Below are 27,900 nucleotides of genomic sequence, written 5' to 3'. Positions count from 1 at the left end.
ACTCCTTGTTGTGGTTTGTAAAAACTCAACTCAGGGTTTCAGTGGTGATATTTGGGGTAGGTTGGTGGCTATTGATTGCAAAGGTGATGATGTCATGGGGGAATAAGAAATCAGCAGGAAGCTGATTCTACCTCTTGCTAGGATGGAGGGAGAGAAGGAGGCAGTGGCATGGGAACCCAATAAACAAGGGTCTCCATAATGACTGGGACTCCTGTGGCATGGGGACACTGAGACCTTCACCCAACTCATGGCAGGAAGGTGTGAGGGAAAGATTCTTCTTCCAGTGTTGTAGGTATTGCTAATGCAATCTAGAGGAATCAACCCCTCTCTACCCCAAAATCCTTGCAGAAGAAACTGGAGGTCTGAGGAAAGACAACCAATATACCTGGAAACAGGTCAGTGCTGATGTAGTCATGTTTCTTTTTTCTTTTTTCTCCCTTGTTTGAACTTAAGATCTATTTTTACCTTTGCTTCTACATTTAACACATTTAAGCTTCCAATTGGCCCAGAGACCACAATCAGCTGAGTAAATGTGAAACATTCTTGCAATCTGGCCAGGAAAACCCAAGTTCAATTGGCATGGTTACTATGCCATCTTTGGTATTCCCTGCTGTAAGCAGTGCCCCAGTGACTCTGGTGGGTCTGGTAGATTCAACATTTCTTTTACAGGATGTTTGGAAATCTTATTTTTAAAGATTACTATGGAGAAAATTAAACCAAACTTCATAGTTATTACATTCTTCATTTCTTTAACTCACCTTGAGGTACAAGCTAAATAATATTCTTTAGAGTCAGCTCTGGATATGTGATTATTTCTCTGTTGTAAATTGTAAAACATGTGTTTCTTTTTACTTTTCCTTAAAAGTCAGCTAACAATTTCTCTGTCTCTTTCTCTGAATCTCCGTCTCTCTCTCTGTTCTCTTTTTGTTTCTATTTTTCAAGGAAAGTTAAGATTTCAAAATTGTTAAGTCTGTATTTTTTCTATATTAAATTTTGCTTGAAAATTCAAATTCATTGAAAGATCTTTAATTTTTTATTTGTATGGAACAAATATTTTTGTTATTTTTATTTTAGTTTTATGAGTATTTTTGATTTCCTGACTTGGGTATTTTATACATTAATATATTCTTATTACAGATTTATCACTGTGAATAAAACTGAGTATCAGTTTAAGATATTTTCTATATGGTCTTATAGTTGGTATTTTCATTGTCATTAATCACAATTTTCATTCTAGAGCTTTGAGTTTTTACTAAAAATTGCCCTGTAAGAGGATAGAATTCTTTCTCGTGTGATGTCTGTAATTTCTGGATTCATTTACTTCCAATTTATTTATGGTATAATCATAGAATATTTCTCATATTATACTGAGAACTAACAGTTTCTTCAGTATCTAATATCTGACAATTTCTGGTAATTTTTTAAGGTACTTACCTAAAATAATATGTAGTTTAGAGGCACAAAGTATTAAAAACTCTATTACTTGAGTTGTATAAATATTTTTGTTTACTTAGTCAATTTTACCTAATTAAATGGATAATAAAACTACATGAATATTTTCATGCTAGGAATTTCTTTATCTTTTGGACAAAGAACTCACTCCTGGGTTTGAGAGTAGACTACCCAAAGTGGAAAGTGTTCAAGAATAAAAAGAGACAATCTCAGTATTGTATGAAGTGCTACTGTTCTGGATCTGTGGGCAGAAATAATCCCTGGGCAGTGGTGTAGTGGTGTGACTAGGGGATTCTACTCCTGTACACCACAGCAGGCTGAAGGGATTTTATGGTAAAATAGACAGAGGTAATCTCCCTCCAACCAGAACATACCTGGCTTTTCTTAAATGATCACTGTGCCCAAAATTAGTTGAGGGAGTGTGTATCATCATTGGTTAGCCAAAATGCTTGGTGGAATATCTTACAGTCATTTTTCTTTATAATGATGGATGTGTGCAAGGGTTACCTTGTGAACAAAATGGCACCTGATGATCATGATTGCTATAGGCATGTAGTGCTGGACCTCTCCATTTTCTCTAAACCTCTTGTTTAATATAATTTTAGGTTCTAATTTGCCAAATACTAAATTATTTGATATATAGTCAGAGCTCCTAACTTTTCATTGTGGATTGTATATTTTTTTCATTATAAATTTTTACATTGGGGATTATCTAGATTATTTTGAATATACTTTTTGAGTTATGTCTCACAATAACACAGTTCATAAATTAAGTGTATAACTTGTACATTTACAGATATACATAACTGTTATCATATTTTAGGACATGGTCATCTATAATAGGCACCCAATAGCTGTATTGGTGTATGATTATGACATAACTTATAACTAATGTCAAATTTGATAGAGTTTGACATATGTAATAAATACACTGTAACATGAGTCCTAATTGGTCTTAATAAAAAAATTTAAAAAATCTTGAGGTAGATATTGGGGTAAATGTTGAGAGATCACAGAGACAAAGGAGCAAGCCACAACCACCTCTCACCTTACCAACTCCTCAGCCAAAAAGGCCTGAGTTCTTGTCTCTTCCCACCTTATAGTCCTTAGGCCACCACAACCTGTCTTCTATGGCTAAATAGTGGCTGGCTTTGCCCTCTGATCTTCAGGCAAGGTTTATTTGTTAGAGCATACACAAAATATCACCACAATATATAATATAGTCTCTCTCTCTCTCTTTCTCTCCATTTCTCTCTCTCTCTCTCTCTCTCTCTCTCTCTCTCTCTCTCTCTCTCACACACACACACACACACACACACACACACACACACCCACACCTGGAAACAAGGAAGAGTTTTAATATATTTGCTGCTCTGAAAGCTTACTTACACTCCTCGTTTTCTGTCACCAAACACAACATAATCCTTCCTCATGTTTCTTCTGGCCATAACTTGTATATATCTAACCAGGCCTAACTACAAAGAAACTCAGCCAGTTATAGGTTGGACACATAATGCAATTATTTCATTTGGTATAGCAATGGGCTAAAATAAGGGTTATTTTGCTTAAGAACTCAGGATGCATGTCTCCATAACCATGTCTAATGTTTTGCAAAATAAATAATAGAGTTGCTCAAATAACCTGTTTCTCCAGCATCTTAGTTAGGGCTTTTATTGCTATGACAAAACTCCATAACCAAAAAGCAAGTTGGGAGAAAAGGGTTTATTTGGCTTACACTTCCACATTGCTGTTCATCACCAAAGGAAGTCAGGACAGGAACTCAAACAAGACAGGAACTTGAAGGCAGGTGCTGATGCAGAGGCCATGGAGGGTAGCTGCTTTCTGGCTTGCTTCACCTGGGTGGCTTAGCCTACTTTCTTACAGAATGCAGAACCACCATCCCAGGGATGGTACCCCCCAGCACCAGCTGGACCTTTGGCCATTGACAACTCATTGAGAAAATGCCTTATAGCTGGATCTCATAGAGGCATTTTATCCACTGAGGCTCCTTCCTGATGACTCTAGCTTGTGTCAAATTGATACACAAAAACCAGCCAGTTCACCAAGGAATACCAAACTCATGAATATGAACTTAACAACCAGCATAACTTCTGATGAACGGATATTTTATTATTTCCCTTTTGTATTTCATACGCAGGATCCTTGAAAGTCAGTGACTTCCTGGGGCTTGATAAAGGAAAAATACAGTCATGGAGGTATTGCCAGCTGCTCGCTCTAGCTTTCTAAAGCATTAAAAAATAAATGTAATTTAAAAATTTAAAAATCTTCCAGAACATATTTGTTGAGAGGTGTCATGACTGACTTAAACACTATTTGGGATAACAGATGTTAATTTATTTACCAAGAATAAAGGAAAAACTCAGTATGCTCTTTTATAAAGTGTCTCATATGGATGGCAAAACATTATTAGTCCAAACAGACTTCATATGTTATTTAAAAAAAAATTTACATATACATTTTGTGTTCAAATATTATTCCTTTGTAGAACATCTCAAAAACAGTATCTCCCATGAACCCGAAGTTCTTTATAGTGTTTAATATATTTCTTCTTGTTTTTCTTCTGTTTTGTTTTTTTTCTTTTAATACTTATTTATATTTGGGACAAGGTCTCTGGTATTCTAGGCTGGAGTTGAACTCATTATATAGCCAAAGATGACTTTGAACTTATGGTCTTCCTCCCTTCACCTTCCCAATGCTGGGATTACAGGGTTACCACTATGCCCAGTTTTATACAGTGCTGAGGATAGAGCCCAGAGATTTGTACAAGTTAGGAAAGCTTACCACAAATTGACACACTTCTTCAGGCCATATCTAATTAACTTCAAATCCCAGTGAAGTTTGGAGAAGTGCTTAGTTCATTAAGTGGGAAAACTCCAGAACAAAATTGTGTAAGATAAAATAACTATATGTCTGTCACTGGCTTTGGGCATATTAACATCTCTAACGGATAATCTCTCATCTTTAAGAAGGAAATAATGAACTATTTTGTAAGATAATTTTGAAAATGAAGTGATTATATAGGTATAAACATATATGTTTGTCCTGTCGCAAGTGTAATGTTGATTACTATCTGATATAAGAAACTAAAAATACTCAAAGTACATGTTTTACCTTGACTTCCAGTTTCAAAAAACAAGTCAATGTGCTGGGGAGAATTCTCAGTCTCTAAAGTGCCAGCCATGCGAGCATGAGAAGCTGAGTTTGCGTTCCCACAATCCATGTCAATAGCCAGTCTGCAACCTTAGGCCTAGGGGGAGGTGGACACAAGTTACAAATTTATCATGGGAGTTTCAGCTAGTATAGCCAACTTGTGAGCTTCATATTCAGCAAGAATCTCTTTCCCAACAAACAATGTTGAGTGCAAAATAGAAAGCAAGTGTCTTTTTGTTTTCTTCTGAATCAATCTCCTTGTTGCTCTGAATACTCAGCTTTGCAGTCAGAACCCTTTCTTTGGTAATCTGTTTTCACTTATGCCTTAATCTAGGACATACAGAAAAGGTCATTCTGTAATCATCTGTTGATTAATTGAAGAGTGGGATCCTTCTTTCTCTACCACCTTTCAATACCCTTGACCTCCAGTGTCCTTGAGCCCCATTTGGCCCAGTGAGCATGTGAGGCAGTCATAAAGATGTGCATGAGCTTGCTGCTGCTTCTTCCCATGCTCAGGCAATAATCCCCTAATTCTCAAGAACAAGTGTATATAAAATACACTGATGACTCTAAGTTGCAAGAACCTACCTCTGTTAGTGTTCTTTTCTTCCTTGCCTCGCAGCTATACATCTCCAGACTCCCTTCAACCAGTTGCATCGAGGTGATAACTTCTGGTTAGTTGTATGGACTAGAAGTCATGAAGTGCCCTTCATGCTATATACATTTTATAAATCCAAAAATGTCTCCATGATGAATCTGAGGTCATTTTAGGGGGTCCAGAGCAGGCCATTCATATATATGAAGATGTCACATACTCTCATAACTTGTACTTAGGAAAATATTATGAAAGTCAGATGTAGTATAGCTCTAAGTGCTTTCTTTTTTAATGTCTTCTGAACAATTTATAAAGGAGATTTGTCATGTTAGACTTAACTGAATACAAAAAAAAAAAAAATGGGAAAGTGGATACTGGAGAAAGGATGCACAAAAAAAGCCATCTATAGTGAGCCTGTATAAGCAAAGGCATGGATATAGGAAAGTCCAAGACACACTAGTATGGTGGTATTGTATTCCTCAAAACATTGTGCATGCTAATAAACTTATCTAAGGTCAGAGAAGAGAACAGCCACAATACTAAACATGGAGGATAGGCAGTGGTAGCACATGCCTTTAATCCTAGCATTCCAGAGGCAGAGATCCACCTGGATCTCTGTGTGTTCAAGGATACAGCCAAGCATGGTGATTCATGCCTTTAATCTCAGGGAGTGATTGCAGAAAGCAGAAAGGTATATAAGGTGTGAAGACCAGAAACTAGAAGCTTTTGGCTGGTTAAGCTTTTAGGCTTTGAGCAGTACAGTTCAGCTGAGACCCATTTGGATGAAGTCACAGAGGCTTCCAGTCTGAGGAAACAGGGTCAGATAAGGAACTGTTGAGGTGAGGAAGCTGTGGCTTGTTCTGCTTCTCTGACCTTCCAGCATTCACCCCAATACCTGGCCTCAGGTTTGCTTTTATTAATAGGAACTTTTAAGATTCCTGCTACACAGTAGAGAACTAGCAAGCTGTCTAACCTCCAAGAAAGTGCAAGTGGCATAGTGGATAAGACCAAGAGATAAAGGTGAGGAATACACAAGGAAAAAGGAGGGCTCACACTTGACCTAGCCTTTTGCACTTACATAATTTGAAGTCATACTGGAGACTGCCCAGCCAAACAGTGTATCAAGCAAGAGCATTTGGACACCAAAAGAAAAGTCCAATCACAGAAAAGAACATTTGGAAATGTGTCAGGAAAAGGCTGTGATCAGCAGGATGAAATAAATTATGGATGAGGGTTCCGCAGATACCCAGGGTCTGGTCAGCCACCCGAGATCACATTGGTGTCAGAGGGCCATGATGTTGCCACGGCCCTACTGATTTGGGTGGCATGTGCTGCTCTTAGGGCATGGTGATACCTGGGCCAAGCTACTGCCAAAGGCCATGTCCAGGTCTGTGGTCCTGCTGCTCTATGGGTCTGCATTGATGTCAATAGTGCCCATGTACCACAAGGGTTCATAGGAGTCATGCCTATTGAAATCCAAGGGTCTGCTGAGCTGGCCCTAACCCTCACTGGCCCTAGGATAGCTTCCCCCTTCCCCTCACTGGAATACTGCAGCAGGAAAGTTGGCTCCTGCAATCTGGAAAGATAGCCCCAATCCCCACCACTGGTGTCTACCTCACCTAGGCCACACGTGAGATGTAACCCTGTTGTAGGAAATTCAGGTGAGCTGGCCCTTAGGGTGTGACAGCAGCCCACTTAACTCTGTTCTAGCCCTCATCTGCCAGGTGATGACATGGGTGAGGGAAAGATGCCCTTCCCTCCCGTACTACCTGCAGCAGGCAAGAGAGCTGGCCCCGTGGTCACAAGAGTGAGAGACCTAGCACTGCTCCTCACTAGCTGCAGTACACCGAGCAGATTCTGCACCCCACCAGGGCAGCACACTAGAGCTAACCCTGTGTGTGTGTTTGGGGTGGGGGGCAGGGGAAGCACAGGTGAGCCATGCCTGAGGGCATGAGAGGAACAGAGCTAATCCTACCTCTCCTTATATGTGCCCCACAATAACCGGAGAAAGGGCCCTACACCTTACATGGGCAAGAAAATGGAGCTGGCCCTGATCCTTGCTGCAGGCTGCGTTGGATGAGCTAGCCGAGGCAGTGTTGGAGATCTCAGCAGGTAGTGACAATAAGGAAAAACTGGCAGCTTATCAGCCCAGTTACCCAGGCCCAGAACCAGGGCTATGAGTTGGCCCACCCCAACATGCACCAATTCTTTAAACTGTTGGAGCATGTGAAGGGGACAAAGCCACAGATCCAAAACAGCAGGTTCTCCACATCACAGGACAACAGAATATCCAAGAGGAGCCCCAGTAAGAGCTTATTGGTGGCACAGAAGCCAGAGGCCTCAAGCCAGACCAATGACTCCTAGCAAAGAACACTCCCAAGTTAAGATGAACTAAAGAGTAAACTGTGTGATTCAACAGGCCACACTATAGCTTCCACAACAATATTTTTATTCCCCCTCTCTCTTTTCTTTCTTTTTCTTCTTTCTTTTTCTCTTTCTTTCTTTTTCTTTCTTTCTTTCTTTCTTTCTTTCTTTCTTTCTTTCTCTTCCTTCCTTCCTTCCTTCCTTTGTTCCTTTCTTTCTTTCTTTCCTTCCTTCTTTCTTTCTTTCTTTTTCTTTCTCTCTCTCTCTTTCTTTTTTGGTTTTATTTGTTTTGTTCATTTTTTTTTCTCTTTTACATCTGGTTTTGTTTTAGGGGAAAGAATGCAAAGGTGGAGGGCAGATGTGGAGGGACTGGGAAATGGGTGGGATCTGGATGCATGATGTGAAATCCTCAAAGAATTAATAATATCTTAAAAACTGAAAATGAGTAAATGGCGGAAATCTGTAAGTTTTGGAGTGTGGGGCAAAATTGCAAATGCTGGCTTGCTGACTTTCATTACATTTGGTCACCTCATGTGGAGTGGCTGTGGTTCTCCCATATCCAGACCAGCAGCATGTGCTGTTCTAAGTGGCTGTCATGTATAGGCATATATATATATGTGTGTGTGTGTGTGTGTGTGTGTGTGTGTGTGTGTGTGTGTATAAATATATATATATATATATATATATATATATATATAGAGAGAGAGAGAGAGAGAGAGATAAATATGTGTAAGAGAGAGAAATATTAGTGTTTAAGACATCCACATGAGAAGCAGGCATGTTTGGGCATGCAACATGAGGAAATGGTGAGAGAATCCTCAGTGCAGAGGATGAGAGGATGGATGGAAAGAAAAGAGTGAGTTCTAGCAAGAAGAAACTGTTATTACAGAAAATCCTTTGGTGGAGAAAGTACAACAGACAAAAGGAGCCAAAACTATGTCTTTGAAGTTAAAGAACTTGGATATGAGGCCAGATCTAAAACATGGCAGGTCAGCATTGGAGCTCGAGGGAATAGAAAGATTTGACACAATCTCTGGGAAGAATGCCTACAAAGAGTGTAGTAGATTTGAATCCATCAATCACCAAATAGTTATGAAGTATCTAATCCTTGCCCAGTTGTAAATGATGTATTATATGTTTCAGCTTTCCAAAGTGCTGGCAGTTACTGCCCACTTGGCAGTATGAGCAAATGTTGTCAAATGTATACTCCACTCCATCACAGCGGTCACTAATGAAAAGAAGGAGCAATTCAGCATTTGGACCGCTTAGACATTCATCTAGTTCTCTTTTCCACTGAAAACCAAAGCACTGAGGAATACATTTCAGCTTCTATTATTTCCAGTGGCATTTCATCGTGACCTGCATTGAACACAGTGGACTTTAAATCCATCTACTTGAATTTTCTTCAAAACAGACACATACTCTTGCATGATTCCACAGTTATTTTTTCTCATTATAATTATGTATGAGGTTATGGGTGCAGTGTGATACAGAGAGTACTATTTCCACTTAGAGGCCAAAGACAGTGTAGGTCAATGATTTAATTAAAATATGGAAATAAAAAGGAACTGGGAATATGAATCAGAAGTGAAAAATTGCAAAAGGATTAGATAGAATAAATAAACTTAGTGTAGCTAGAAGTTTCTCCAATCCTGCCTGGGCCCTGCAGTACCATGGCCTGCTTATAAAATAATCACACAGAGACTTAGTATTATTTATAACTGCTCGGCCATTAGCTCAAGCCTACCACTGACTAGCTCTTACACTTAAACTCAGCCCATTTCTGTTAATCTATGTGTTGCTATGTGTTCCGTGGCTTTACCTGTGTGCTATTAAATGCTGCTCCCTGGATGGCAGGCTAGTGTTCTCCTGACTCAGCCTTCCTCTTCCCAGAATTCTCCTGTTCTTCTTATACTGCCTATACTTCATGCCTGGCTACTGGCCAATCATCGTTTTATTAAACCAGTGTACAAAAGCATTGTCCCACTTAGAGACTGGGTAAATTAGAGAAATGGTTAAATTAAAGTTGTTGGATATCAAAAGATGGCTAAGTTAGAAAGAATGGCTCCTGTACCAGCATGAGAATCTGCTCACCCCTGGCATCCATGTAAAAAGCTGGCATGCCATGCACACATGTAAACCCCAAGCCTGTGGGTAAGGTACTAGTGATGGGAGGATGATGGTGCCTTGATGCTCATCAACCAAACCAAAAAATGGCAGACTCAGGTTCAGTGGGAGACTGTCTCAAGCTGATAGAGCAAGACTTTTGACACCCTCCTCTGGCCTCTAAATACTCTGGCATGTGCATCTGTGAATGTGTGTACCCACATATGTATGTATGCATGCACACATACATACCACTTCTGTGTAAACAGGCACACACACACATGTACACACACACACACACACACACACACACAACACAACACACACACACACACACACACACACACACAACACACACAAACTGTTCAGGGAAAGAATTTAAGAGCAATGGACACTGTGCATGCTCTGCCAATATTCCTTTGGCCTTGACCTCTGCGGTGTACCCTTTGACTTACTGGGAAAGCCTGAGTATTTCTCTGGATTCCAGAGTTACGTTGGCTAAAACACAGGATAGATGAGCAGTGACTCAAGCTATTTCCCATAAGCAGTTATTCAAACATTAAAGAAAGGTTATGATTTATCATGTAAATTTTCCATATTCATCAGTACCAGTCTTAGGAACCTAAAAATGTTTTCAGATCTTCTGGAGTCATCCAGTAGAATGACCACTGATTCCTCTTAGTAGTTATTGAATTCCTGCTCATTTCCTTTATATTTTTCTATCCTTTATTTTTCACATTTGCTTCCTCAAAACAATGCTTTGCATTCAATTTGTCTTAGAACCTGCTACAGTGGAATTGAGCTTAATACAGAGTAAGCAAAACTCCTTAGCAGAAGAGGGGAAAAAATAGAATCCACCAACATGTACTATATCCTCCCTATAAGCCACGTCCTGTTAAACCATATCTACCAGATTCTCCAAGATAGAAACCCTAAAATTATCTTTGACTGTTCCTTCTTCTTTATATTCAAACTTTAAGAAAGTCTGAAAATATATTCTAAATATTTCTCCAATATGCTTCTCTCCCTCTCTGCATGACCCTTCGCCCTATTGGACTTGTACATAAACTTCTCAGCTTTCCTGCATCCATACTGGTCCTCCTGCTATCCATTGTCCATTCAGTATACCTAATAATTTTATTTCTTTTCATCTACTCTCAGCATAGTAATATGTAGCTATGTAGATGTTCAATGCTCTGAAAGCAGGAAAGTGAGAATATTGGAAGTGCCTGATAAGTTCATATTTACCTATTGGCATATTTTAGTAAAAATTAATATAAAACAAAAATTATGGATATATTTCTTCATAGGCTGGAATCGCTTTTCAGCCCTAGTGGCAATAATGCCACAGAATAGACACTTATAAGCTATACATGCTTGTCTTTGCATTTTCCCATCAATGGAGTAATATAGTGAAAGCAGATTAATATACACTAGACAATAAATGGAACAAATTAGAAGTTCATGAATGCCTAGGATGTGATCCAGACAGTATTCTCTATGTGCCACTAAATTATCCTGAGGGTATTTTGTTTTCTCCTTTCCCCTCCTTAACCACAAACGTTTCCACAAACTGTGTTTTAAGATTTCATGTGTTTTAAGATTTCATGTATATTGAAGCTTCCTCCAGATTTCTTTTAATATCCACATGACCTAAAGAGTCTCTATCTCTGTAAAGGAAGATGCAGGATCAGAGAGAATCTATTGATGGAGAAGTGAGATCACTGCACTTAAAACATGAAGGAAAAAGGAGTAAAAATATGGAGAAGATCAAGGAAAAGCATGGATGAGGGAGATCAGCTACAACCAAGATGATTCTGGAAAAGTGGATGAGCAAAGCAAATTGCTGCTGTTTATACAGCACCATCCCTGTGGTTATTTGTGGATGACTATGGCTTATGACTTAATTTACATAGTATACTATGATTTTCTGACATCAAAATTTAGTTATGTAATTTCACAGGTTGTCTTGTGACATCACTAAAAGAATTTTAACTTTACTAAAAGAATGAACCAACGTATGAACCAACATAATGTACTACTCTTGGTTAGCACTGGAGGGAAGTTTGGAAGGCAAGGGGAAGGGTCTTGATGAAGTGAGTGTGGAGCTGGACTTGAAATAAACATCTTAGAGGAAATAGTAAAGAGATTGTTTCCTAAGACTCGGAAGGAACAAATTTGAGACATAGGCAAGAGGATGATAGGCTAACCTATTTAACAAATGAGTAACACTAGATGAGATGACTATCTACGGAACAGGATCAATACCAATATTAAAGATAATAAGAACAAAGGCAACTAAAAATCAGAATTATAGTGAAGAGAGAATATTAACTAGGACCTAAAGACTGCTAAAAGTATAGACAGTTTTCAAGGACAATGACCTGTGAAAGAAGACAGTAGACGGAGTGAGGCTAAGTTTTATATTTCACAAATGATAAGGAATGTTTCATAGTTATCAGGTCTCTTGCATTGTTTGGTTTGATTCACATGAGAAAGGTTGTTGTTGCTAATCAACGTATATGATTTCTGAAAATTAGTCTTTAATGGATTATTCCAGAATCTTCTCAAATACAAAGTCATGCTAACAATTTTCTTTTTCTTTTCCAAATTTTAAACTTTAAAAATAGAGAGAAATGAGACTATTTAAGAAACTTCTTCTCTTCCTATGAGGAAGCCAAGGAATAACAAGTTTGGAGTTAAATCATAAGAGAAAAAATGGTTTCTTGGGTCTGCAGTAATATCCTTCCAAAGAGCACTATTGGACCAGTGGTACATTATGGCAGAAAGAACTGTTCAGTGTCACATGGTAAGGCTCCATCTGGTATCCTTTAGCAAATGTCCAGATGGATTCTTTTTCTGGTTCCCAGAAAGCTTGGCCAATCAACCTGAAAAAGCTGTGCCTTTGATTTTCCATCACAATCACCCAAGAAGGTTCACAGATCTTTTTGTTTCTATCTGTATTTCTTAAGAGACCTATGCTTTTATTTTTAACCATGAAATCTGCTTCTGAATTTCTAAGTAAAAACAATGCCAGCAACATGTTTCTCCTAGGATTTTCTTTTTCCTTTTCTTTCTTTCTTTATTGTAATGGTGATAAAAGACTGGACCTTGAAAATATCTCTCCTATTATCTTTTAAAAACTTCCTTCTTTTTTTTCCTGTGAGTTTGTTTTAGGACCTGAAAATGTTTATCATATCATTTTCACTTAAACAATACTTGAGATTCAAGCAAATACTTGAGTTGGAGGCCACACCAATGAGAAAAAAATCTATAAAAATCTTTGTGTGTTTGCAAAGTTTTCCCTATGTACTCACCTCCATCCACACAGGCCAAATATCTACATAATATATCTAATATAAAAAAGAACCCCTTATAAGAGTCTAATTTCTATGTTTTCACAACTATATACTACACTCACATCATTCATCTGGAATATGACTATGTTATTCCTAAGGAAGATTTTTATTTTATAGCTTTATTTATTTGAATTGATAGATTTTTTTTTAACCCAAGTATGAGTTCAGGGGGATAGTACATAAAACATTGGTTTCTCATTCATCAAAATAATGTATTTATCTTAAACTAAAACTTTCTGTTAGAAGCTAATCATATTTTAGATTTTCAACATTTATATTCCTGTTTGGGACTTATAAAAAAGATAATTTTCTTTTTCTACTTTTTCAGAAATAGTACATCCATTTTTATTATTAGGTAGATGTTGGGAATGAAGTTCTTTTATAAGCCTCCTTTACAGCGAAGTCTGTCTCATGTGCAAGTTCTTTCCAATGGGATGCAAAATAAAATAAGGTATGCAACGTCTGACACGCGCACTACAGCTCTGGGAAGCTTCACCTCCTCTTCAAGCAATAGTGAGTTGCCAGAGCAGAGAGAGCTCCAGCAACGATTGTACATTCCACGGTGATTTTGAGAGCAGGAGCTATGTTTGACACAACGCAAGGTAAACATATTCTGGGTCTCTTATACTATTAACTACCGTCTTTACCTAGAGTCACAACAAATTTGACGTATTTAATTTTGAGAGCAAAATAAATGTCTACCTTCATAGCCTTCTTATTGACATTCTCTAGCAGAGCCATTTCAAACTAAAACCCAAGTAGTAATGTATATAATTGCAATGGAAAAATTTCAGACCACTATTCAATAAAATAGCAAGCTGTCAAGATCATGGTAACTAATAATAAAAAGACAAAAAGAAAATGAACTTTGGAGCCTGTTATCCTACTCTTCAATGTATTTTTTTTCTTTTTCAAGTTATTTTTCAACATTCCATCAAATCAAACTGAGCTTATATATTTTAGCATGGGAAAAAAAATCCAATTTCCAAGTTGAAGCATCCATGATATTTTGTTCAATTTGGCAATACAAACTGCTCTTCATGAATTCAGAGTATGAAGGAAATAAACACACACTTTCTATCTCAGTAGAATCCCTCCACAACAACTGCAAGTATGCTATGTATAAACCTCAGCTTCCTCATGCTATTAGATGTATTAACTCAACATTATTTCTTCTACCTGATTTCCAGATTCAAATAAGAGTACCAGGCTTGCTATCTTGTCTTGCTCTGGCCACACTTCCTTAGTGTTCTATTCTTGTCACCAAGGATCTACTCATAAATAAATCTGTATAAATAATCTTTACCTCAGGATCAGTTCCTTTTGGGTGCCAGAACCAAGATACTGTGTATTTTGTGAGGGCCAGTAGAAACATTTATTTCCAGGTAATGCTTCATTTTTTTTAAATTCCAGTCCTCTATATAGAATAAAACCAAGTCTAATATGCACCCTTAAAAACTGCTATTCAAATCTTTACCAACTACACATCCAAGAAAGTTTCTAAAATATATAAAGAACAACAAAAAAGGACCTGGACATAAAGAAAATAAATAACCCAATTAAAAATGGAGTACAGATTTAGACAGAAAATTCTCAAAAGATGAAACAAATGGCTGAGAAACACTTAAAGAATTATCAAACATCCTCAGCCATCAGGGAAATACAAATCAAAACTACTTGGAGATTCCATCTTACACCTATCAGAATGGCTAAGATCAATAAAACGAATTATAGCTCATGCTACTGAAGATTTGGAATGAGGGGAACACGTATCCATTGCTTGTGGGAGTATGACCTTGTACAGCCACTATAGAAATCAGTGTAGCAGGTCCTCAGGAAGCTGGAAACATATTTACCTCAAGATCCAGCCACACCACTCTTGTGCAAATACCAAAGGATGCTTCATACTACTACAGAGACAGATGCTCAACTATATTTATTGCTACTCTATCCATAATACCCAGAAATTGGAAACAGCCTAAATATCTACCAACAGATGACTGGATAAAGAAAATATGGTTCATTTACATGTTGGAATATTACTCACCTGCTTAAATCATAAAATTCATGGTAAATGGATGAAGTAAGAGAAATTTATCCTGAGTGAGGTAACATAGACCCCAGAAGACAAAATAAGGTATATATCCACTGGTATGTGGATATTATCTGTTAAGTCCTTGATAAGCAATCTATAATCCATGTAACTGCAGAGGTAGGTATAGAGTAAGGGATTAGATGAAGGAAAAGACCTCCTTATGAAAAGGAGATAGAATATATACTTATGGATGGATGGAGGACTGTAATGGGATGGAGAGAGAAGAGGGGGATAAGGGAAGTAATACTGGGAAGGACAGCTAAAACAACCATTTGAGGGGTCATATGGAAACCTAATACAGTTGAAGTTTCATATATATTTTATATACCTTCATATATATGTGTATATATGCACATATATGAATAAAATGAAATAGAAATAGAAATGACTAACTTATTGGAAAGGCAAAACCCTAAGTAGATATCTCACCACCAAATAAAACTTTCAGTGCTAGGAATAGGTTCCATCTAAGTGAATTGTTGTTCAAAGGGGCCCCACAGAACCCCAAACAACCCAGACTATTACCAAGGCTATTGGTTGTTCTTCACAAACTGATAGTAAAACAATATTGCTTTTGACAATACCACATAACTCATTGAACACAAAGAAGTTGCGTTGGTGCCAACCTAGAGCCTTCATCCCTATCGACAAGTGTTCATGGTACTGGAAGGTACTCCACACACTACTAGAAGAGAGAAGTAAACACCAACCCAGCTATAAGCCCTGAAATCTACAATGATGATCTGCCTGCAAGATATGCTGGTACAATAATGGCACAAATGTTGTAGGGCTAACCAACAACTATCTGATTGGAATTAAGGTCTACTTTATGAGATGGAACCTATGCCTTATACTGCATGGGTGACCATGAACCAGAGACTAAATAGGCCATGGACCTAGAGGAAAACAAAATACATACTACTCTTCTGCTAAAGCACTGGTTCTCATCTTATGGGTCTCAATCCCTTTAGGATTGAATGACTTTTTCATGGAGGTCATACATGAGATACCCTGCATATCAGATATTTTCATTACAATTTATAACTGTAGCAAAATTACAGTCATGAAGTAACAACAAAAATGATTTTATAGTTGGAGTCACCACACATGAACTGTGTTAAAGAGTCATAGCATTAGGAAGGTTGAAAACCACTGTGCTAAAGGAAAGTAGCAAAAAAATGACTCCTACAAACATTCTGCTATACTCATAGATCAGTATCTTGCCCAGTCATCATCATAGACTCTTCCTTCCACAGGAGATGGGAACAAATGCAAAGATCCTCAACTGAACATTATGTAGAGTGTGAGAGACCTTGGAAATCTCAGTCCTGAAAAGGATGTCTCCATCAAATCCCTCTCCTCAGGGCTCAGGCCTGTGTAGAAGAGGAAGTAGAAAAATTGTAAGAGCCAGTGGAGATGGAGGCACCCAGTCTGTGGGACCAGGACCTGTCCTTAGTGCATGAGCTGGCTGTTTGAAACCTTGGGCTTACACAGGGACACTTTGCTCAGTCTGGAAGGAGGTGACAGGACCTGCCTGTACTGAATCCAAAAGGATTAAATGAATCCCCAGTGGTGCCTTGATCCTGGAGGACATGGGAATGGAGGGGAGGGGCTGGAGGGAAAGTAGGGGTGGGGGCGGGAGGGGAGAGGACAGGTGAACCCATGGCTGATGTATAAAATTTAAAACACATAATAATAAAGGAAAAATTATTTATTAAAAAAAAAGAAAGAGGCCAAGGAAACAAGGCTTGTGGCTTCAAGTACTCAGCCTGCACAGGTCTAAGCCAGATAGGGTACCTGCTCTGAATAGAGAAGTTAGCACCATTCCCTATCCCCATCCCAGAAGATATCTCCAACTGATAACTACTCAAAAAGGAAAAAAGTGGAGTCTCACTGGGTATACAAATTACACATAAAGGCAGGCCCTGTGCCTAACAGTCAATACCCAACACAAAATGAACTCGTCTATTTGGAGGGTTTTGTTTCATTTTTGTTTTTGTTTGTCTTATTTGTTTTCTATTGCATTGTCTCACCATGCATTGTCTTGGACTTCGTTTTTTAACACTATGGATCTTTTGCTTATATATTATGGTTTCTGATTTTGTTTTTAAAGGTTTTTTATGTGTGAAAATGTGTGTCTCAGCATCTGTCTACATGCATTTCTTTTACTTTTTCTATGGCTATTTTTTTCTGCTTGTTTGCTTTGTCCTATTCTGGTGTGTTATTATATATATATTTATACACACATATAAATGAAATTTTATATAATAAAGTGTTATATGTACATATATATGTATATATACATGCACACATATAAATGTATATATATATATATATATATACATACACACATGTTTATATATAAAACTTATAATTTAGTCAGTTTTCACATGGTCTTTTAAAACCCTCTAGTGTTAGCTATACTTCCCCTATATACATTGTCCTCCCCTTCTAACCTTGTCACTTAAACCTCCTAGAACTTGAAGTTAGGATCTTATTTGCTGAAGATTCCGCAGAGTTGATCTCAGTACACATAGAAATCAGGTCAGCACTGATAAGGTAGCTTCTTCCCTTCTGGCTAGCTTTCATAGTACCAGAAGATGGTATGTAGGCTGCAAAGGGGGAAAGTTATCACCAGTATTACTCAGATATACACCCTATGAAAGATAATCATGACCAGCATGGTGAGTTTATGCTCATGGGAACAGTAGTGCCATGAATGTTATAGAGATAACCAATTGCTTTCTGATTGAACTTAAAGCTTACTCCACAGGAAGAAATGCATGTTTAGTACTGTAAATTTGGCCGAAAGCCCATGATTAGAGAACTCATAGACCCTTGGGGTAAACCACCTAATTATATTAGAATGTCAAATAGATATATTACCAAACTTTTCTCTATATTTTTATCTCTCTACCCATACATTAGGGCAGCTTTGAGATCTCAGAGAAATTTCTTTGTGTCATGAACAGTGCTTCATGCAGGAATTCAGAGCTTGTCAAAGTGCAGGGAATAAGCATCAGTGGAGCACTCAATCACAGATGGGACATCTACATTACTCCCCCACCACACACCAAGTCTCAGGGACTGTCATAGAGGAAGAGATAGACAGATTGTAAAGCCAGATGTCTAGGGTGACTGGAGGAAACAGTAACTTCTGGGCATGACAGACCCACTCCATTTATGAACTCAAAGTGGCTGTGGTTGCCTATGCAAGACCTGCACAAGACCAAACTAGTCAATGTTTTAGCATGGAGGGGGAAGTGCTTCAAGAATCCCCACCCCTGAGGAGCTAGGGATAGTTGAGGACATCTAGGTAAAGGAGAATGAGTTTTCCTTTCTCGGTCCCCAGCAGGTCAGAAACATCTCCAAATACATGGATCTATGAGCATCACAAATTAGATTTAGACATCTTTTAAAGGCTTTGTAGGAGCAAGGAGCACCAGCTCAGTGTGTGTGTGAAGTTCTGAGGTTCCCGTCACATTCCAATATCTAGAGTCTGTAGTACTGTGGTCACAAAGGTTACTATGGGCCCATGTCTCTAAACACAGCTCAATATAGTGTGTCTGAAGTTTGGTAACTTGCTCCAGGTAGGTTCATAGAACCCAAAAGGTGATCATGGTTTTGATCCCTATCTGATAATTTCTGTCCCTAGAGTGCAGTCTGACTTTTGGTCCTATTGGAATGCAGCCAAGCAGGATCATCTCAGAGACTCATTTTAAGAATCAACAATAAGTTTAACGAGTCCCCATAGCTGACTTCATGTAAATATTCCTCTATGAAGAGCCATAGAAAACAAAACACCTCAAAAGTTTCTAAAGAAGTGTAAGTCAAAAGAAACCCATTCTGGCAAATGTACAAAAACACAACAAAGAATATGACACAGCCACTACCACTATTACCCATAATCAACTGCCACATTACCTATGAGGGATCCAAAGCTACAGATATAGCTGAAATACCTAAGAAAGAATTTGGAGTTTTACATTTTACAATAATTAATGATCATATTGATGGAATCAAACAAATTCACAAATTAAGGAAATGTATTCCGGACTTGAAAAGATAGTCTCCAAAGTGAAAGCAACAGAAAATTGGAAGCAAAAGATCAAAATGTTGCAGAAAAATTAGGCAAAAAGATTAAAGCATTGAAAAATATCCACAAAAATATTTGAAATGAAAGAGATGGTCAAGGAAATAAAAAACACAACTGATAACACCATTAACAGACAATCCCATGGAGAAGAATGAATTTCAAGGATAGAGAACAAAATTGAGTTAATAATACAAATAGATATAAACAAAGAAAAAGTAACTAACGAGCATGAATGATATTTCCAAAAGGTATGGGATGCATTGAATAAGCCAAACCTGAGAGTTTATAGAAGGAGCAGAAGTAAAATCAAATGTAATAGAGGCTACGTCATTAATTATAGCAGAAAACATTCCAAATTTATACAAACAAGTAGCTGTCTAAATACAAGAGGTAGTTAGAACTCCAAATAGACATGACCAAAGAAGAAACTCTCCATGACATATTATAGTCAAGATGTCAAAAGTACAAAGAATGTACAATGATCCTAAAAGCAGTGTGCATGTATGTGTATTCACACACACACACACACACACACACACACACACACACAATCAACTACATATAAAGACATACATATAAGAAATTACCTCATACTTTCATCAGCAATCATAAATGACAGAAAAACATGGAATGAAATATTTTAAGCTCTGAAAATAAGTAACTCTGAGTCAAAAATACTCTATCCCACCACAAAGCTGTCTTCAAAACTGATGGAGAAAAATATTCCAGTACAAACACAAATTAATGCAATTTGTGAAAACCAAGCCAGCATAGAAGAAAATTTTTAATGGAATACTTAATAGGAAGAAAGAGAAAAACAACCTTTTAAAATAATTTACATTTACATTTTTATGTGCATGAACATAGCACCTGTATATTTGTATGTGCACCACATACAGTCCTGCTGCCTATGGAAGGCATCTGATATTATGGAGACAGAGTTATACGTGGTTGTGAGTCTCCATGTGAGTGCTGAGAACTGAATCCAGTTCTCTGCAAGAGCAATAAATGCATTTAACCACTGATGCTTCTCTCCAGTCCCAAAGATAGCCTTCTTGATGGAAAAACATGAGAGTATATACTTTATGAAAACAAAAGATGAACAAATAAGACTTGGAAAAGAAACAACCATGTCAACACAACAATGCAACAAATCCTCAAAACTAATATAGACAAGAAAAAGAAATTTCAATAATCCATCAAAACAGAACATCACATAAATTTACTGGAAAAAGTAACCCTTTCTTATAATAACTTTATATATAAATGACCTGAATTGACCACGAAAAAGATATAGACTAATGAACTGGCTTAAAACAAAATAAAACAAATATACAAACAAACCAAAAATCAAAAATCAACTGTATGTTGTCTCCAAGAAACACACTTACCTAGCAAAGACATCCAAAACAATTAACAAAGAATAAAAACTACCACACAATTGAAAAATATAAAAAACAAATAAACAAAAAAGCAGGCATGACTATCCCCATTTCAGACAAAATAAACTTCAAACCAAAACTAAAAACAATAAAAGGGACACTACATTTTAATAAAAAGAAGAATTCAGAATGCATCAAAAATATAACAATTATAAATATTTATACACTAAATATTGGAGCAAGCTCTTAATTTCATAAAACAAATACTAAAATACATAAAAGACCATGTAAGTCCTCATATAATAAAAGTGGAAGACTTCAGTACTCTATTCTCATGTTCAGATAGTGGTTATGAGCTGAAAACAATAAAAGATACCTTACAACTAAAATACACTATGAATGAATTAGACTTAACTGATACATACAGAATAATCCACCACACAGATAATGAATGTACATTTTTCTCAGCAGCAGATAGAACCCAAATCAAGTCTCAACAAGTGCACAATTGAGATAATTACATTGTCCTATGAGACCAGAATAGAATATTAGAAACTAGCAATAAAGGAAGCTGCAGAAAATACAAAAATATCTATAGACTAAGACTAAATATCATGTGTTTAAATGAATAATGTATCACCCAAGAAATCAGAGAGAAAATTGAAAAATTCCTAGAGACAAACAATAATGAAAACACATCCTTATCTGAACCTCTGGGGCACAGCCAAGGCAGTCCTAAGAGGTAAGTTTATATTTATACATAGTCATAATAAAAATCTGAGAGATATCAAATATTCAACCTAATAATGATGCACTTCAAGTCTCTGTAAAAACATCAAGCAGCCTATCTGAAAAACAGTAGACAGCAATAAATAAAAAGATTAGGAAAGAAATAAATGAAGTGGAAATTAAAAGAACAGTATAAAAATCAACCAGAAGTAGTTCTTCAAAAAACTTAACAAAATTGATAAACCTTCAGCCAAACTGATAAATGAAAGACAGATAAGAGATAAGGCAATAAAATCAGAAATTTGAAGTGGTGTCATTATAATAAACTTTAATGAAATACCGAACATTATAAGAGATTATTATGAAAACTTATACTCTAAAAACTGGTTAATACAGAAGAAATAGAACAGTATCTACATTCACACTATTTACTCAAATTAAGCCCTAAAGTTACAAGCTTAAGCTGATCCATTAGAAGCATGACATTAAAACTGTAATCAAAAGCTATTCCTCAAAGACAATTCCAGGACTGAACAGATTTGTTGTTGAATTCTGTCAGATATTCAGGGAAGATCTCACACCAATTTTCCTAAACTTGTTCCATAAAAGAGAAAGTGAGAAACCAAATTAATTATATGAAGAAAGTGTTATTATGATACAAAAACCTGGTAAGTATGCAACATAAAAGAAAACTATGGACCAATTTCTTTGATGAACACAGTTGCAAAATGTATCAACATAACACTTGCAAAACTAATTCAAGAATACATTAAGATTGAACATTATGATCAAGTGGGCTTAATTCCAGAAAGGCAGTTTGTTCAAAAATACATAAATCAATAAATGTAATGCATCATATAAATAAATGTAGGGAGAGTGTTGTGGAATATTATTTTAAGATATGTTACATTTGTTTATGCTGTGGGACATTTATTTAATGATACAAAGATGTGTTCATTCTTTTATGTTGCATTTGTTTAACTCTGTGAAGCTATGTTACTGTGCCTGTCTAAAACACCTGATTGGTCTAATAAAGAGCTCAATGGCCAATAACTTGGCAGGAAAGGATAGGTGGGGCTGACAGGCAGAGAGAATAAATAGGAGAAATCTGGGAAGAAGGAAAATCAAGAAGTGAGAAAAGAAGGGGAGAGCCACAAGCCACACAGCCAGACATGGAATAAAAAGGAAAGAAAAGATATACAGAAATAGAGAAAGGTAAAATCCCAGAGGCAAAAAAGTAGATGGGATAATTTCAGAAAAGCTGGCAAGAAACAAGCCAAGCTAAGGCCTGGCATTTATAAGTAAGAATAAGCCTCCACATGTACTTATTTGGGAGCTGGGTGGCAGGCTTCCCAAATAGCAGTAAGAACAAAGAGCCAAAAGAGTAAAGAATTCAAAAACAAGAATGACAGGACAGAAGCCACATAATTATTTTAATTGATGCTGAAAAAGCATTTGACAAGTCAATATACTTTTATGAAAAAATTCTGGTGACTTTAGAAATAGATGGAGCTATTTATATTATTTCAAAATAATAAAGTTTATTGACACCCATGCAGCCAACATGATATTGAGTCAAGATAAACAGCATTTTCTCTAAAATCAGGAATAAAACAAATATGCCCACTCTCCTCTCTCTTATTTGATACAGTCCTCAAAGCTTTAGCTATAGTAATTAGAAAAGTGAAAGACATAAAGGGATGGAAATAGGAAAGGAGGTAGTCAAACTGTATTTGAATATGACATAATTCTCATTACTTAAAAAAGCCTAGCCAGTTTGCCAGAAAATTATCAGACCTAAGAAACAAAGTTGCAAGACACAAAATCAACATAAAAACAATAGTTTTCATATATAGCAACAATGTAATTGTAGAAAAAGAAATTAGGAAAAGTTTACTATTAAAAATACCTCAAAAACAAATGTTTAAGAATATAGCTTACCAAAAAAGAGAAAAATTTCTACAATGAAAATTTCCAGACACTGAAAAAGAAACACTTAGGCATTCCATTGAAGACATAGCTTTTGTTGTAAGTTAAAAGAGTTCATTTTGGTTCCTGGTTTTGGGAATAAAGTCCAGTATGGTGAAGAACGCACAGTAGTGGGAACACGGGAATTTGCAATCTTGCATCTCCTGTCAGAAAGCAGAATTCCATTAGAAAGTGATGGACACAGACAACCATATCATGTTGCTCCTTTTTATTCAGCCCATAGCCACTGTTCATTGGACTGTGCTGTAGCTGGAGACCTTAGTCTGACAGCCCACTTATAAAATAAACACACAGATGCTTATATTATTTAAACTGCTTGGCCATTAGCTCAGGCCTACCATTGTCCAGCTCTTATTCTTATTTAGGTCATTTCTATTAATCTATACTTTGCCACATTGCTCATGGCTTACTGATACCTTACATCTTCCTTGTCCTGGCAGCAGCTGGCAGTGTTCCCTCCTGCCTTCCTCTTCTCCCAGTCTTCTCTCTCTTAGTCCTGCCTATACTTCCTGCCTGGCTATTGACCAATCAGTGTTTTATTTACCAATGAATCATCCACAGCATAATGGCCTTCCATCCACAGCATTGTGCTATTCAAGATAGGTCTTTTCCATTAGTTAAATTTCTCTGGAGACACTCTCATAGACATCGCCAGAGGTGTGTTTCTAGGTGATACAAAAACCGATCATGTTGACAGAAGATTAGTCACAACAGAATCCTTTGTGTAAGTGTTCTCATGACTAATTTCTTCTTCCTTTTCCTATTAGAATGCTATTGGCTTACACTAGTCATTTTCAAATGCTATCTGAACTCTATGGTCCTCTATAATTCTCCATCCTCCATGTGAAGTTGTTCCATGATATGCATTGTTTGTGTTCCCAGACCATAAACTGGGCTCAATGTAAGCAGAACTTTCACACATTTCAACACTTCATGTCTCCACATTATTCAGTCTAGTATTAGTTTTTAGCAGGCATGCAAAGCATTTGTTTCATCAGTGTACCATTTTTAAGCAGTAAATGTACTAAAACCTAAATTTGCAATGCCCAAAAAAATCACAGACCATTTAATGATGATATTGCCTTCTTATATTGCTTAGGTTAAACAGGAATATTAGAAAGCCACATCAGCAGCACGTGACAGCAGACTATCTTACCCCATCCTGCAGTGAGAGGGGAGTTGGCTGGATGAAACAGGTTGCCTGCAGGTATTTGATGCATGGGGTTTGTAAGGAAGGAGACAGCTGCACCTACTCTCTGACAGTCCATATGTTGTGTTATGCATGTATTATTAAAGAGGGTGCTGCTTTTCCTGAGACTGCCATGGATATGAACACAAGTCATTAAGACAGGAAGAATTTACTTGTACAGAACTGAGTGCAAAGTTATTCTTTGCTGCTTCCTCAAGTCTCTCCTCTGGAAATGAATTACTCTCTGCAATGAATCCAGGTGATGACAAGTCAAGAAACCAGAACTTTCCATTTAGTGGAGCTAGTTAAGATCACTGGGTGAATGACATTGAGTCTGTTCCTAGGCAGCCTTAAGTTGTGGCTGTTCTGCCCCCACCCCCAAACCTTACACTAAAGTACCTTTGCAGGGCTCAGTGACCAAGGCACAGTCAGAGAAGGAGCCAATATCTCTGGAGACAAAGTCATTTTGGCCATGTGCTACAGTAGGAGAGTGTTGCTGTGGAGAAAGCCATGTATTTCCATGGAGACTCTTGTGACGTTTGGGACTGCAGACCCTACACTTGATGGATGCTACCCAGAGGCCAGAACACAAAGTCTTGAAAAGGATGTGGAGCTCCCTTTTGCTGTGTAGCACGTAAGGATCTGGTGTGTGGGATCTGTATGTAAGTTGTCTGTGAGAAAGCCAACCCCATCAAGCACGGTTTTAGAATCCTCTCCAACTGTAACCACACCTACTGGGTCAAGTATATTGGCAAGTGGAAGAGTACTAAGTGATGTAAGAGCAAGCACATAAAGCCATACTCCTCCTTAGTCTTGGTACATGTTTTCTACTTTCAGAAAGAACTTAGTGTCAATACCAGTGTCCAACTTGAAGAACTGCATTTAAATGCTCATATTTTACCATGAATCCAGGGTGTTTGAATTTGGGTTTCTGTTTTGTATTTCAGTAGGCTGCTACATGAGCTGGTCTGTCTGTTTTATTTGAATGGAGAAACCCTTTGTATCAGTTAGAAGACTCCTCATACATTTTAGGAGAATTTGTTCAATAGGTTATATAGTTTATGCTCTGTAAAGAAACTTTCTAACTTCAAATGTGTTTCTTGAAGTTTTGACATATTCTGTCTTCCTATTCCATCTATTAAACTAGCCAATAGTCTACTATCCTTTAAAAAATGTCCTCGTAACTGAACAAGAGCTACATAATCTAAACATAACAAAGTGTAATAGATAAATTTATTTAAATTAAAAAGGGGAAAACAGAAGGTTAACATCATTGTAATTGTTGTTTAAAGTCATATAATTAATAAGTTGTAAAATGGAGTCAACAAATATGTTAACTTGGATTGCACATATATTTTAAGGTTAAATTCTAAATTCAAGGGATTTATAGTCATTTGAAACTATTTGTATGATACTGTAAGTTACAACATTTCACATGAATTGTTTCAAATCCATAAAATATTCAGTACTGAAACATAAAATATTAGTCTTTTCTATAAAATACTATCAAACTTGTGTCTCTCCAAGAAATTGAAAACTTTTTGTATCCCTCACCTTGTAAGACTTTTATACAAATGTTTAATTGTCCCCACTTAATCTTTGTTCCTACAAAGGCCCTACTGGATTCTCAGAACTTAGAACTTAAGTGACTTAGTGGCTGTCCTCTTTCCACTGCCCTTCAATTCCTCTCTCTGTGGCATAGTCTTTTAAAACTAGCCAATCATGAAAGATTGTAAGGTTGGACCCCAGTTGCTGAGGGAAAGACACAGTCACTACTTGTACTAGAATAAAATCAAATGGACACAGCCTTTGTATAGTGCTTCTTCCACTTCATAAGCAGAGCATCCTTTTGGTAATGAGTCAAGTTTTGCCTTGTTGAGACACTTCTGTTGGAATGGTACTCTCTTTATTTGTGACCTTAAACTTATTTCTAACTCTTGACCAGGAGGGGAAGCTATGTATATTTGAGTAAAACAGATAGCTAGAAAATCTTTATATTTTCTGCTCAATGTTGCTTTGAACCAGAAAACTCTCCAAAGTAGATTCTATTAGCACTTGACTTTCTCAGATATTCTATCATAGGAATGAGAAAATAACTAATACATAAAATTGGTAGAAAAGGGTATATTCCTTACTGAAGGAAATATGACTAAGTAGTTTTTAAGACTTCTGCCCCATGACTGAAGGAGGAACAGAGTAGAGTTCTGTGAGTGGAGCTTTGTGAACTATTTTGGTCAGAAGGTGAAGACCAATGAACTGATAGAAATGCAGCCAATGAAGTCTTGATCCTGGCTCATAAGATTCCAATGGGGAGGGAGCTTGGCTACTGGGCTAGAAGTTGCTCATATTACATTTAAGCAAGGAATATGACTTCATTCTGCCCATGTCCTAACTTTTTAATGAGGTTGAAATCAAAATAGGCTTGAACAGTTTGTCAGAGAAAATTTCAAGACATCATAGTATTGGTCTGTACAGTGGTAACTAGTCACCAGGTTATTGTTATTGATAATGATAATTCAAAGCAGAATAGTATGAAAGATGTGGAGTTTTGTGAAGAAAACAGCACAAGTAAATTTAAAAATGCAAACAAAGTGTTTGGGAAGAGAGCAGCTGAAATTATTTGTAAAAAGATTAATGTTAATAAGTAGAAACACTGGTCTTTGCACTGGAACAATAAGAAAGTTGCCTCAAGAGCATATGTGCCTAGAAACAGTCTTCAAATAAAGCCAGTAGAGAACAGGATACCTGGTGCCATGGGAAGGGAGTCCTCCATGTTACCAAGTTTGGGGAGAGCTGCACACAGGAACAGACATACACAGTGCTTTGGTTACAAAACACTATAGATGAATGGAAGGGAAGCAGAACCAGACAGAGGAAGGGCCACAAGGTGCAGAATGTCATCAACTTTGACCAAACTTCTAGGAAGTTCTGGAGCTACAGAGGCCCTTCAGAGTTGCAACCAAAATGGGCCAAGCTTTGATATTGCCAGAGCCATTGCTTATTTTATCTAATTTTCCCCGGGTTATCTAATTTGCCCCAGGAAGGGCTAGGACCTGGAACAGGCCAGTTCCCCAGGGCTGGGGCAATACTTGGAGTTGCTGAGGAAACACCCTACTCCTATTGGCTAAGAAACAAGACTTTCCTGGAACGGGCATTCTACATAACATGCTAAGCATCTGCCACATCAAATTTACTTATTTTAGAATCACCTGGGTGTAGCTAGATGTTTTCCTGTGCCTGCCCAGCTTGCCAGCTGTCGGGACAAATCTCTCCCACTCGTGTCCCCCAAGTAAACACACAGAGGCTTATATTAATTAAAACTGCTTGGCCATTAGCTCAGGCTTACTATGCACTAGCTCTTACACTTGCACTC

General features: G+C 37.3%; 1 pseudogene; it reads left to right on the top strand.

The window, feature by feature from the left end:
* Window positions 1-24,525: 24,525 nt before the first annotated feature.
* Window positions 24,526-25,433, top strand: LOC118581901 (annotated as a pseudogene).
* The last annotated feature ends 2,467 nt before the right edge of the window (window positions 25,434-27,900 follow it).

The sequence above is a fragment of the Onychomys torridus genome, chromosome 4 (genome assembly GCF_903995425.1).
Source record: "Onychomys torridus chromosome 4, mOncTor1.1, whole genome shotgun sequence".
Taxonomy (NCBI): domain Eukaryota; kingdom Metazoa; phylum Chordata; class Mammalia; order Rodentia; family Cricetidae; genus Onychomys; species Onychomys torridus.
Note: the sequence above shows the minus strand (reverse complement) of the source record. Positions and strands in the feature narration are given on the sequence as shown.